We start from the raw sequence: 14,311 nt of genomic DNA, 5'->3' as shown, positions 1-14,311 counted from the left end.
TGGAAGAAGGTCCAGTCAAGTACTTTGTACATTTTTAGATTTTAATTGTGGTAAAACACATAGTGACATAAAATTTACCAACTTAACCATATTTAAGAGTTCAATTTTGTGCTATTAAGTGCACCCACATTGTGCTACCATCACCATTATTGACCTATGCAGCTCTTTTCATCTTGCAAAGTCAAAACTCTGTACCCACTAAATATTTCGCTTTCCTCTTTCTTCCCAACCTCTGGCAAATGGATCACATTTTTTTATCCATTCATCTGTTGAGGGGCACTTGATTTCCTTCCACATTTTGGCTATTGTGAATAATGCTGCTTTGAACATGGGTGTGTACATACACAGAAGTGGAATTGCTAGATCACATGATTATTGTATTTTTAATATTTTTGAGGAACCACTATACTGTTTCCATAGCAGTAGTATCATTTTACATTCCCATAAACAGTGCACAAGGGTTACAATTTCTCCACATCCTCATTAATACTTGTTCTTTTCTGTGTTTTGATTGCTTGTTTATAGTAGCCATCCTAAAGGGTGTGAGGTGACAGCTTGTGGTTTTGATTTTCACATCCCTAACAATTAGTGAGGAGCATTCTTTCATGTGTTTATTGGCCATTTGTATGTCTTCTTTAGACAAATGTCTGTTCAAGTCCTTTGCCCATCTTTTAATTGGGTTGTTTTTGTTTTTCTTGTGGAGTTGAAGATGTTCTTTATATATCCTCAATATTAACTCACCTCTTAATAGATAAATGATTTTTACATGTTTCCTCCAATTCTGTGCATTGCCTTTTCACTCTGCTGTGAATAGAGGTTTTTAATTTTGATTTAACCCAATTTATCTATTTTTATTCTATTTTCCCTTTTATGCTTGTGCCTTTTGCACATTTTTAATTGGGTTATTTGTCCTTTTGTTCTTAAATTATAAGAGCTCTTTACAGATTCTGAATAGTAAAACCCTTATCAGATATATGATTTACAAATACTTTCTTGCATTCTGTGATTTATCACTACATATTCATGATAGAATCATTCAGTACACAAAAACTTTAAATTTTGATGAAGCACATCTATTCTTTTTTGTTTGGTTGTGCTTTTGACATCATAGCTAAGCAGTGATTGCATATTCCAAGGTCATGAAAACTACCTGTTTCCTCCTAAGAGTTTTATAGTTTTCACTCTTCCATTTAGGTATTTGATTTATTAGTAGTTAATTTTTCATCTGATGTGAGATAGGGATCTAACTTTACTCTTTTGCATGTAAACATCTAGTTGTCTCAGCAGCATTTGTTGAAAAGGCTATATTTTCCTCCAACACATGCCAAATAACATTGACATTCTTGTCAAAGCTCAATTGACCATAAATGAGAGGGTCTGCCTATATAAAATATTTGACTTCCACCTTTCACTTCATGCATCAGCAATACTAGACTGATGACTGTGACCAGACGCAGAACACAGCTTCATTCCTCATGCCTGATGGCTGTTGCTCCTTTACCAAAATGCCCGCTTTCTGACCCATCTCAAACAAGAAACAATTGCTCTCACCCATTTCCTTGATACACATTGAAAAAATGCGCATCTCATATTTAGAGATGAGAAAATATGTCAACACACATATACCACTCACGAACATATATACCTGCATTTCTACCATTTAATTAAATGTCCAGGAAATTTAATAAAGAGAGAAGGTAGAAATAAAGTTATTTTTCAAAATTTTTTCAAGGCTGATGCTGTCCATGTTTCTGAATGCCATTATCTGCAGGTAATCTCCCTTCCTAAAATAAATTCAGGAACCAGCTATGTCTCTGTCCTTCTCTGACATTTGAGTTGGCCAAGGAACAATAAGGAGGACAGCCATTATATTCCAGTTGAAGAATGATCAGGAAGATTCAGGATGAAATCAGGAAGATCAGGAAGACACAGTGAGATTGGCAGTGTCATCAAACTAAGGATTGTGACCAATAAAGTAGTAGAGAACTTCCAGGACAAACTGCCAAATGATGGGAGCAATTCTACCCAAAAGCTGGGGATGCAGAAACACTTGTGCTCATGCCGAATGATTTTTGGCTTTATCTGCTTCCCTGCCCCCAGTTTTGTCCACCTGATGCTTTCTAGCAATTAAAATAGATCCTCTCTCACCATCCCCAGTCCACCTTTTTCATTTCCATCCTCTTCTCACTCCCATGGGAGTTTATTTTTCCTATGTTCTCCTATTATTTATCCTATATTACTCTTCAAAAACCTGTTTTGGGAAACAAGCTAATTAACTATAATGTCATATTGACTGGTAAGCTTAGGGTGATAGCTTCCCTGGGTATTTGTATTTTAACAGAAGACATGGGACTTACAACAAAAAAATACATCCCTAACTGTAGCATTTCCAATATTATCAAGCAGAAAAAGGATATGGTTTTCACGAAGAGCAAGCATTCCTAGTGAGTCTCCATCCACCTGGTGACCAGCTTCTCTGCCTTCATCTAAGGCTGATACTGCCCATGTTTCCAAATGCCATAACCAGCAGGTAATCTCCCTTCCTAAAATAAATTCAGGAAACAGCTATGTCTCTGTCCTTCTCTGACATTTGAGGACTGGAACATTCTAAAAGGAGTCTATGCCCTCTAGCTCCAAACACTAAATGTCTAAAAACAAAAACAAATTCTAACAGCCCATGGCAAAATGTGTGTGTGTGTGTGTGTGTGTGTGTGTGTGTGTAAAATAATTGCAAAGCCAAACAAACTGAAACATTTTTACCTGGTGGTACCCATTCTGTTAATCAAATCTCATCTAAAATAGTGCATCCAGAACCCCAGGCACAGGGAAGGAATTTAAACTCAGTTGTGATTCAGAATCAAAGAATAAATAAAAACATGCATTTGTGGCATAAAGAGAAAGCCAGGGGACAGGATGTGGCTGCAAAAGGATTACTTCCCCTAAAGCCACTGGTTTCATAAAGCCTTTGGTAAGAAAAGATGAAGAGGTCATTTTCATCTGAAGGACAAGTTGAAAGGATTCTTGAACTTAAATAGTAGCTACTGAAGTATTCACAACCTAATAATCTGTTATTTGGTGTTAGCGTGGTAATATCAGGCTTATAGACAATCCACAACATGAGAAAGTATGTTAATAATCTAATTACCTTTCCATTGCATTTGACAACTCTGTGATTACCACAGCAAATAATAATGAAAAAATATATTTCTAGAAGATTTGTGTTAAGCTTCAGGCAGTAAGTAAAAGGGGTTACAGAATGAAAATAACTCTAAGGAATAAATATCTAGTTTATAGTTTGAACATGTGTGTGACTTACTAAAATCTGAAGAAGGGAGGATACAGAGGGAGCAGCTCAGGGGTCCGGGTGGAGGTGGGAAGAGGAAAACCCTGTCTTGGACATGTTTGGTTTCAGGCACCTACAAGAAATTCAAAGAGAGGTCAAATACACAGTTGCCTATACAAATCTGGAATGCTGTAAAAATTTGTCAAAGATATAAACATATTATTATCAGATATAAATAATATAAAATTCATGGAGAAAAGTGGACAAAGACAAGGACCTCAGGCAAAGGCCTGTGATTTTATGGCTGTGTACACATGAAGCGCAAAGTGAAGGGGCAGCAAATCCTGGTGTGCTTGAAAGGGGGCTCAGCCTCCTGCAAATCAATAGATTGACCACATGGCATCTCGACAACATTTATAACTTTGATGCAACCTTGGGGACAGTAGGATGTTGACTAAGGTGACAAAGGACAGGTACTGTGCTGCACAGTCTGAAAACTCAAATTTCTCTTGCTAGTTTCAAGGACTGGCTGGCTCAGTGGAGAAGTCTAGTGAGCTATAAGAACCACAAAGATTCCAAAAGTCTTGTTGATTTAATGTCAAAATAATTCTCTGCAACCTTCCTAGAGATATGGCTTAACTTTGTGGAACATCCATGTGAAGGTGGACAATGAATCCTGTCCACATTTAATCATGAAAGAGGGGTGACGAATGATGGTGTGAGAAGGGAGCAAGCAGGCGAGGACCACAGGCCAGAGCCTCAGATGCTTGGGAATAAAGCAAGCAGGCCTTTTGTTCCACCCCTGTGGTGTCCCCCTCCCTCTCTTCACAGGGGCATGTGACAGGGGTGAGAGTCTTGGGTTTGACAGGGTGCCGTGTTTAGTGCTCTTAGAGCCAATCCCTGCAGCTGCTGAACACAATTTCTTAGTGGAAACACTATTCTTTTCTGCACATTGAATCAGCATCTAATTTAAAACCAATGTTTGTTTAGTTCTGATTCAACTATTATGGTTCCACATGAAGCTTGAGACATAAGGAGTAAATGGTCTGTTGCAATGACAAAATGACTAATAGCAAAAAAGATCTATTACTAACACAAGTAGTGGTCCAGGCAGAGGAGGACGTTTTGCAGATTGGATTTACATTTAACACATTTCCATCTGATAAATTTTTTAACTTACTGCTGAGAATGGTTCCAGTTAGAAAGGCAGGAATTTTAAAAACACACACACAAATAGTATTTGGCAAATGGATTATCAACTGGAGTGCAGACCTTCTGTAATAGATCAGAACATATGGAATATCAGTTTCCCAGAGCAGTCTTTTCATGGTAAAATTGGCCAAGTACTTTCAAGCTATAGCCAAATGTAGGATGTCTATGCCAATTTGTAAATATTGTTGAAATTGTACTGTTGGAAGGGAGGCTTCTAAAACTACTGCCATGCCAAAAGATGAAAGTATTCCTAGTGATGGAAAGGACGATATCATTGTAGAAGCAAACTTAAAAATTATAAAAGGACTCCAGTGGCAATTTAACATTTAACACATTGCAAATACTGGTGCTGTCTTTGCTAGCTGGTTTTCGAACACTTTCATTTGGCATAGTATGGGACTGAGAAATTTTAATGGTTTGAGATTTTTGGAGTTGTTGGGATAGAGTGAATACATTTTACATGTGGGATAAACATGGATGTTTGGGTGCCACAGGATGGACCACATAGACAGAATAATGGCCCCACGGAGACATTCCAGCCCCTAGAAGCTGGAAAAGGTAAAGAACAGATTTTCTCCTAGAATCTCCAGAAAGAATGTAACCCTGCTGACACCTTGATTTTAGGACTTCTGTTCAGAACCATAAGATTATAAATATGTGTTGCTTTAAGCTACTGCATTTGTGGTAATTTATTACAGCAACAATAGTAGGAAACAAATACAAAAGTATGAAAAAAAAGTAATGGAAGGCTGTTTGTTTGTTTGTTTGCTGTTTAGCCCTGCACTTCTTGGTCTCAAGGGGAACTCAGAAATGACATTATATTTCCGATTATACACTGCAGCAAATGTTGCAAAGATGGATTCAGCCAGTGAAAAGTAGAACCTAATAACTGGCAATTTAGTTTAAAGCAGGGTTAGGCAACAGTAGGTGTTTTTCCTGCAGGTGTAGCAATTATATTGGCTGGATTCCATAGGAAAATACGATATTGGCCATTCACACTTTTGTGATCTCGCAGAGCAGCAACTGCATTCACTGCATCTGTTCTGCAGAGAATAACAATGCTTGGGGTCATCACTATTTCAAACAATGGTGTAAGTCCTGAAAATGTCACTGTACATAGATAGTTTGGGCAACGCTATAACTGTAAATATAGATTATCTTGGATAAGTCAGCTGGACTCCTGTCTCAAAACCTGTTACTACATGTTAGTTGATACCTTTTTCTTGGTTCTACACCTATCTGAATTGTAATAGCTGCCAAACGTTCAGTCACAGGGCAGTTCACTGCTCAGGCTGGGAGCCTATCCTAACAGCAATGGCTAAAGTGATGTTGAGCCTCATTACAGAAACAGCTGTATCTGACCTAACTTGACTGAGGTTGTTATACTCTCTACTAGTGATATTGATAGTACTTTGGTAACCATTCACATTAATAGGATTTCTATCTAATTCCATTTAAACAGCACTCCAGGAGAATGGCCCAAAGAACCCAAAGGTTGTCATTGCCCATTTAGAGCATTTTTGGTCCAGGACTTAAGAACAAGCCTGGTAAAGTTCCACTGCTTTTGGTGATTCCTTGACATTTTATTCCTTTAATGATTCACTTGATGAAAAATGGCCACACTTCTTTAACTGTAATTTTCACAGTAATATACTTATAGGCTACTTTGTTACAGGGATCTATTCTGTAACAGTTGTGGATTTCTGACCAGATGGTCCTTTACTTCTGGAGACAATGAAAGGACTCTAGTAGTTTCTCCATTACCCTGTCTAATGGTATTGGCTGCTTGGGTCAGTTTTATTAGTCTTAAATTTTTATTTTCTGTGTTTACTAGAGATAGAGATGAACATGTTGGAGACTAAAGAAAGCCCTACTATTTTCAGATAATTAGGGAGAAAAACGTTTGGTTCTTCAAAAATTTTTAGGCAACAGTTTGCATTTTCCTCATAAATTTTAGTTGGCCCTGGTTAAATTAAATGGCCTTCACTTTTTTTTTGTTAAGTATTTTGTGTTGAAACAAGATGAAGAATATTCATGCTGTCTTTAATGCCTTTAAGATTAAATAATAAGTTGACATTGACATAAGTACAAGCTCAATCTCTGGAATTAATTATAGGAGGGGATATAGAATGTTTGCAGTGAATAATTCTAAAACCACACACATAGCAGAAATATAATTATTGTTTAACTGATAATACAAGGTTAGAGGTTATTAAGCTCTAGGTCAGCTTTTCTTGTCTCACAGATGTGTGATACTGTAAAGTAAAGGCTATAAAATGAAAGAGACCGAGCTGAGCTTATCAGTTTTAACCATGCCCACCTGCATGCCAACTGAGATGAATTTACCACTTGTTACTAACCTAACCTAAAACGCTCTGTTGAGCATAAGATAAAATCACTTTTACCTGCTTGTATTAATTATGACAAGAGTGTTCTTAGAAAGCTCCCTTTCAAATATTTAGCAGCTTTGATAGATTTTTAATAATGCAAGGAGTCATTTTTGATTGTTGACTTGTTAAATGATTCTTTTTTTCAGAAAAATTGTAAATAATCAAAAGCAGAAAATAACCTAAGCTGCATTTGTAAGGACCAGGTGGTATGAGAAATCATGCATGCAAGTGTGTGTATATGTATGATGAAAAAACTTTATTAAAATATAAACCTTGGATTATTGACAGCAAGGATCATAGAGCTATTGGATATTATAAAGTAATTGCTTAACACACATGCTTTTCTCATTTGCTCTAAAACTGCTGTTGGTGAGAATTTTAGAGAATTTAGTGTTGCCTGCATACTTAATAGTATTTTTTTAATAATTGAAAAGAAAATGTACTGAACAGGGAAGATGGCAGAGTAGGAAATGCCGGGAATCCCTCTCTCCAACCAGACAATAATTGTACAGGTAGTTAAGTGTCTAAAGTAACTGTTCTGAAACTCTGATGTCTATTTGAAGGCTTATAGCTTCCAGGGGAAATACTAGCTAGTAAACTATGGTTAATTTCATCCTTTAGTAAGTAAGCTACCCAACCTTAAAGCAGGCAGTTGTTCATCAGTTCCTAATGCAGCTTTTGGGAGCCACGGTGAAAAATAAGGACTTTTCTCCCAAATATTTGGGTTCTGTGATCTGAATGCTGATTGCTGTTTTTGAATGCTGAGGGCAGGTACAGAGACAAGCCACCAATGTTTTATTATTTTTGCTTTTGTTTACCTTGTCCGGGGAGATATGTTCATGAAGAAGTCGCTCATGTTTATGTCCAAGAGAGTTTTGCCTATGTTTTTTTCTAAGAGTTTTGTGGTTCATGACTTACATTCAGGTCTTTGATCCATTTTGTGTTCACTTTTGTGTATGGGGTTAGACAGTGATCCAGTTTCATTCTCTTACATGTAGCTGTCCAGTTTTGCCAGCACCATCTGTTGAAGAGACTGTCATTTCCCCATTGTATGTCCATGGCTCCTTTATCATATATTAATTGACAATATATGTTTGGGTTAATGTCTGGAGTCTCTAATCTGTTCCACTGGTCTGTGGCACTGTTCTTGTGCCAGTACCAAACTGTCTTGATTACTGTGGCTTTGTAGTAGAGCTTGAAGTTGGGGAGTGAGATCCCCCCGACTTAATTCTTCCTTCTCAGGATTGCTTTGGCTATTCAGGGTCTTTGGTGTTTCCATATGAATTTTTGAACCATTTGTTCCAGTTCGTTGAAGAATGCTGTTGGTAATTTGATAGGGATTGCATCAAATCTGTATATTGCTTTGGGCAGGATGGCCATTTTGACGATATTAATTCTTCCTAGCCAAGAGCATGGGATGAGTTTCCATTTGTTAGTGTCCTCTTTAATTTCTCTTAAGAGTGTCTTATAGTTTTCAGGGTATAGGTCTTTCACGTCCTTGGTTAGGTTTATTCCTAAGTATTTTATTCTTTTTGATGCAATTGTGAATGAAATTGTTTTCCTGATTTCTCTATTAGTTCATCGTTAATGTATATGAAAGCCACAGATTTCTGTGTGTTAATTTTATATCCTGCAACTTTGCTGTATTCCAATGTCAGTTCTAGTAGTTTCGGAGTGGAGTCTTTAGGGTTTTTTATGTACAATATCATGTCATCTGCAAAAAGTGACAGTTTAACTTCTTCTTTACCAATCTGGATTCCTTGTATTTCTTTGTTTTGTCTAATTGCCATGGCTAGGACCTCCAGTACTATGTTGAACAACAGTGGGGAGAGTGGGTATCCCTGTCTTATTCCCGATCTCAGAAGAAAAGCTTTCAGCTTCTCACTGTTCAGTATGATGTTGGCTGTGGGTTTTTCATAGATGGCCTTTATTATGTTGAGGTACTTCCCTCTATACCCATTTTGTTGAGAGTTTTTATCATGAATGGATGTTGGATTTTGTCAAATGCTTTTTCAGCGTCTGTGGAGATGATCATGTGGTTTTTGTCCTTTTTTTTGTTGATGTGGTGGATGATGTTGATGGATTTTCGAATGTTGTACCATCCTTGCATCCCTGGGATGAATCCCACTTGGTCATGGTGTATGATCCTTTTGATGTATTTTTGAATTCAGTTTGCTAATATTTTGTTGAGTATTTTTGCATCTACATTCATCAGGGATATTGGTCTGTAATTTTCTTTTTTGGTGGGGTCTTTGCCTGGTTTTGGTATTAGGGTGATGTTGGCTTCATAGAATGAGTTTAGGAGTATTCCCTCCTCTTCTATTTTTTGGAAAACTTTAAGGAAAATGGGTTTTATATATTCTCTGTATGTCTGATAAAATTCCGAGGTAAATCCATCTGGCCCGGGGGTTTTGTTCTTGGGTAGTTTTTTGATTACCACTTCAATTTCTTTGCTCGTAATTGGTCTGTTTAGATTTTGTGTTTCTTCCTTAGTCAGTTTCAGAAGGTTGTATTTTTCTAGGAAGTTGTCCATTTCTTCTAGGTTTTCCAGCTTGTTAGTATATAGGTTTTCATAGTAGTCTCTAATAATTCTTTGTATTTCTGTTGGGTCCATCGTGATGTTTCCTTTCTCATTTCTGATTCTGTTGATGTGTGTTGATTCTGTTTTCCTCTTAATAAGTCTGGCTAGAGGCTTATCTATTTTGTTTATTTTCTCAAAGAACCAGCTTTTGGTTTCACTGATTTTTTTCTATTGTTTTATTCTTCTCAATTTTGTTTATTTCTTCTCTGATCTTTATTATATCCCTCCTTCTGCTGACTTTAGGCCTCATTTGTTCTTCTTTTTTCCAATTTCAGTAATTGTGACATTAGACTATTCATTTGGGTTTGTTCTTCCTTCCTTAAATATGACTGGATTGCAATATACTTTCCTCTTAAGACTGCTTTTGCTGCGTCCCACAGAAGTTGGGGCTTTGTGTTGTTGTTGTCATTTGTTTTCATATATTGCTTGATCTCTATTTTAATTTGTTCATTGATCCATTGATTATTTAGGAGCATGTTGTTAAGCCTCCGTGTGTTTTTGAGCCTTTTTACTTTCTTTGTACAATTTATTTCTAGTATTATACCTTTAGGATGATTATTGATAGGTGTATACTTATTGCCATTGCAGGCTTTAGATTCATGGTTACCAAAGGTTCAAGGTTAATTTCCTTACTAAGTGTCTAACTTAACTCACTTAGTATGCTGTTACAAACACAATCTAAAGGTTCTTTTCTGTTTTTTCTCCTTTTTCTTCCTCCTCCAGTCTTTATATATTAGGTATCATATTCTGTACTTTTTGTCTATCCCTTGATTGACTTTGGGGATAGTTAATTTAATTTTGCATTTGCTTAGTAATTAGCTGTTCTACTTTCTTTACTGTGATTTTGTTACCTCTGGTGACAGCTGTTCAACCTTAGGAACACTTCCATCTATAGCAGTTCTTCCAAAATAGACTGTAGAGATGGTTTGTGGGAGGTAAATTCTCTCAGCTTTTGCTTATCTGGAAATTGTTTAATCCCTCCTTCAAATTTAAATTAAAATCTTGCTGGTTAAAGTAATCTTGGTTCCAGGCCCTTCTGCTTCATGTCATTAAATACATCATGCCATTCCCTTCTGGCCTGTAAGGTTTCTGCTGAGAAGTCTGATGTTAGCCTGATGGGCTTTCCTTTGTATGTGATCTTATTTCTGCCTCTGGCTGCTTTTAACAGTCTGTCCTTATCCTTAATCTTTTCCATTTTAATTTCTATGTGTCTTGGTGTTGTCTTCCTTGGGTCCCTTGTGTTGGGAGATCCGTGGATCTCCATGGCCTGAGAGACTATCTCCTTCCCCAGATTGGGGAAGTTTTCAGCAACTACCTCCTCAAAGACACTTTCTCTCCCTTTTTCTCTCTCTTCTTCTCCTGGTATCCCTATAATGTGAATATTGTTCCGTTTGAATTGGTCCCACAGTTCTCTCAGTATTCTTTCATTCTTAGAGGTCGTTTTTTCTCTTTGTGCCTCAGCTTCTTTCTATTCCTCTTCTCTAGTTTCTATTTCATTTATCGTCTCCTCCACCATAACCAACCTGCTTTTAATACCCTCCATCATGCTCTTCAACGATTGGATCTCTGACCTGAATTCATTCCTGAGTTCTTGGATGTCTTTCCTTACCTCCATTAGCATGTTGATGATTTTTATTTTGAACTCCCTTTCGGGAAGAGTCACCAGGTCCATATCATTTAAATCTTTCTAGGGAGTTGTATTAATAATTTTAGTCTGGACAAGGTTCCTTTGGCATTTCGTGTTTGTATATGGTGCCCTCTAGTGTCCAGAAGCTTTATTCTGGAGCTGCTGAGCCCTGGAAGCAATGTCGGGGGTCACAGGGGAGCAGTACTGGTGCCTGGGGGAAGGAAAGAGTTGTTCCCCACCTCCTGGCTGCTGTGCCTGTCTCCACTGCCTGAGCCAGTGGGCCGAGCACACAGGTATAAGCTTTTGTCTCAGAGTAGCTGGATATGGATCCCTGCTTTCCACAAGCAGCCGGAATCCCAGTCTCCCCAGGAACTGCCTGTCCCAGCTTTCCAACCCCATAATCAGAAGAGTATGATGAAAGCACCGAGAAATGTAGGTTTGTGCTCCAAGCCAAGATCTCCAAAGCTAGGTATTCAGCAGCCCCAAGCCTTCCACTCCCTCCCTGTTCCATTTGTCTTCCTCCCGCCGGTCAGCTGGGGTCTGGGAGGGGCTCGGGTCCCATGGAACCACAGCTCTGGTACATTACCCCGTTCACTGAGGTCTGCTCTTTTCTCCAGGTGTATGCAGTCTGATGCTGTCCTCTTTCCTGTTGCTCTCTCAGGATTAGTTGCACCAACTACCTTTTCTAATTGTATCCAATTTTAGGAGGAAGCCTCTGTCTCTACTCTCACACTGCCATCTTTAATCCTCTCGCCACCAATGTTTTAAATTTCACCAACTGAAACTGTTTCTTGGGGACTTAAAGAGGAATTACATGATTTTCCCTCCTTTTCCCCCCTTTGCCCTTTTTTGGAGCCAGATATTTGAGGATTAGGACATCTGAAAGCAACTAACTATATGGGAGATTTATAAAGCCACCCATTGCCTTGGGAAAGGTATAAGATCAGAAATGAACTGCAAGGCCTTAAACTTGCACCTCAGGCAGATCCCTAGCACAGAGACACCCTCCAACAATAAAAAAACAAACAACAAGAAAAAAAAACCAGCAAACCTTAGGAAAAGAGGAGAATCTGACTGCCAGAGGATATTAATTTTCAGCAACAAAAGAATCACAAGGCATACAAAGAAACAGGAAAGTATGACCCATTGAAAGGAACAATGAATCAACAGAAGCATCACTTAGTGAGTCCATTTATTAGACATACAAAGACTTTATAAGAAACTAATAGTCAATGTGGAATTGCATGGGAGCTGGGAGTGCCACTGAGCAGAGACAGTATGAGACAGGGTTTTCAGTGAGCAACTGAAAGGAATATGTGAAAGTCAGAGGGCCTTCTTAGCAGATAATGAAACCCTTATCTCCTGAAGCTGAAGGGCAGTGAAGTACCAAGCCCAAGGCTTCATACAACTAGCAGAGCTCCAGAGGGTGAAATTCTCAGCTCGGCAGGTCTACACTGTTGTCAGAGTTCCGATAGGGAAGGAGAGGAGTAGTGAACCTTGGGATGGGTAATGGCAATTAGGAATTTTGAGTTCCAGATTCTCTTAGACCATTAGGTTAGCAGAAGTGGCCCACTTCTTCTTGCTACAAAGTTGCCTTTCCCTGTTTGAGGATCATGCAGAGTCCCCGGTCCAGGCAGTTTCATTATGAGACAATGTTCATCCTCTCTCATGACCAGCCCCCACCTTCTGTCTTCACAACCAGACCAGTAACCAGGGTCCAATTCCAAGTCTAATTGGGAATATGATGGGGCTGCTAACGAAATAGAGAGATGATATGCCAAAAAATGTAGAGGCCAACATATGTTTAATGACTCCACACTAAAAAACAGAACCTTACTTATTTTCACATGTTGCAGGCTGCTTTGAGGTAACTTCCTGTTATTTTCATTCTAAAAATAAAAATGCCTTTGTATATTATATATGTGAATATCTTATATCTTACCTGCCTCTCCTATAGAAAGAACAAATAGTAATAAACTGTAAGAAATTATGACAGATTGGAACATAGGACAAATTTGTTTGGTATTTCTCCGTTTAGTAGCCAGGGAATAAAATTTATTGAAAGGGGTTTTGGAACACTTTGAAGTGAATTTCCACAAAATAAAGTAAAAAAATATTCCCTTCTTTTAAAATATGACCCTGAATTGCTAAAGAGTGCATTCTTTATCTCTATGCAATGAATTAAACAGCCACCTGGTTCATTCTAAACCAGAAGCTAATACACAGAAGCAAATCACTAAATCTTAATGTACTTGTACAATGCCAAAATATTGCAAGTTGTGCCGTATATTGATAGTGACCAGCACTGAAAGAGTTCCTAGGTTGCCTGAGATTGGGTCCAACATCACAGATTGTTTAAACTATTTGAAAAAGAAGAGCTGAGTATAGTGAACAAAAAGAAATATAAACATTTTCATGGTACTGTTGTTCAGTCAAAATGGAGTATGTGGTAGACATATGTCATTTGACTAAAATTTTAATTTTCTTTATATTAAATATTTGGAAATTTCGGGCAAGTCAGGATTAAAAAGATAGAAAATTGAAGCAATTTACCATTGTTCCTGACAGATTTTATCTATTTAAGAAATAATAAATTTATTTCTAATAAACTTGTTCCTCTACTTTTAGTCACAATTAATCTATATTTTGTTCTTATATTTTTCCAATGTTAACAAAGAACTATACCTTCACAATGCTGTTATTTATTCTTAAGAGGAGTTTCATTTTCCTTTACTGAAATACTGTCATTCATGTTCAAAAAATACTGTCTTTTTCCCTTTCTATAAGCTTATCACATGAAATGCCAAATATCATACATTGTGTCTGCAGAATATCAGGAGGGTGGGTATTTATGCGAGAGACCCGGAGCTTCCTCTAAAACTAACACAAGCAATTTTCCTTAAGAACGTCATTCTTTTCAGCACTTCAGGGGCCAGACTTTTTCCCACATAAAACAACTAAAAACCAGATAAAATACATGAAACGATAGTCTTTATATACCAGACATCAGACAGGCTGATCGCGGATACATGGAGAACAAATGAGGGGAGCCCAACATCGCCCCATTTGACTGCCCAGAGTGTCCACCTGGGTAAAGTCCTGCTTCACCCGCCAAATCACCCAGGAATCCCCCTGACCCGAGCAGCTGGAGCAGGGAAACTGCGAGAGAGCAGGAGGTGGGGAGCAGCCCAGAACACTCCCCGGAGGGGCTCCAGCTG

At 38.0% G+C, this 14,311-nt stretch overlaps 1 pseudogene; it reads left to right on the top strand.

Moving 5' to 3' along the window:
• Window positions 1-5,866, top strand: part of LOC118909938 (solute carrier family 41 member 2-like) — a 52,216-nt pseudogene extending 46,350 nt beyond the window's left edge.
• The last annotated feature ends 8,445 nt before the right edge of the window (window positions 5,867-14,311 follow it).

This window comes from Manis pentadactyla, chromosome 6, assembly GCF_030020395.1.
Source record: "Manis pentadactyla isolate mManPen7 chromosome 6, mManPen7.hap1, whole genome shotgun sequence".
Classification (NCBI taxonomy): domain Eukaryota; kingdom Metazoa; phylum Chordata; class Mammalia; order Pholidota; family Manidae; genus Manis; species Manis pentadactyla.
The sequence above is the reverse complement of the archived record's forward strand: the minus strand, read 5'-3'. Positions and strand labels throughout refer to the sequence as shown.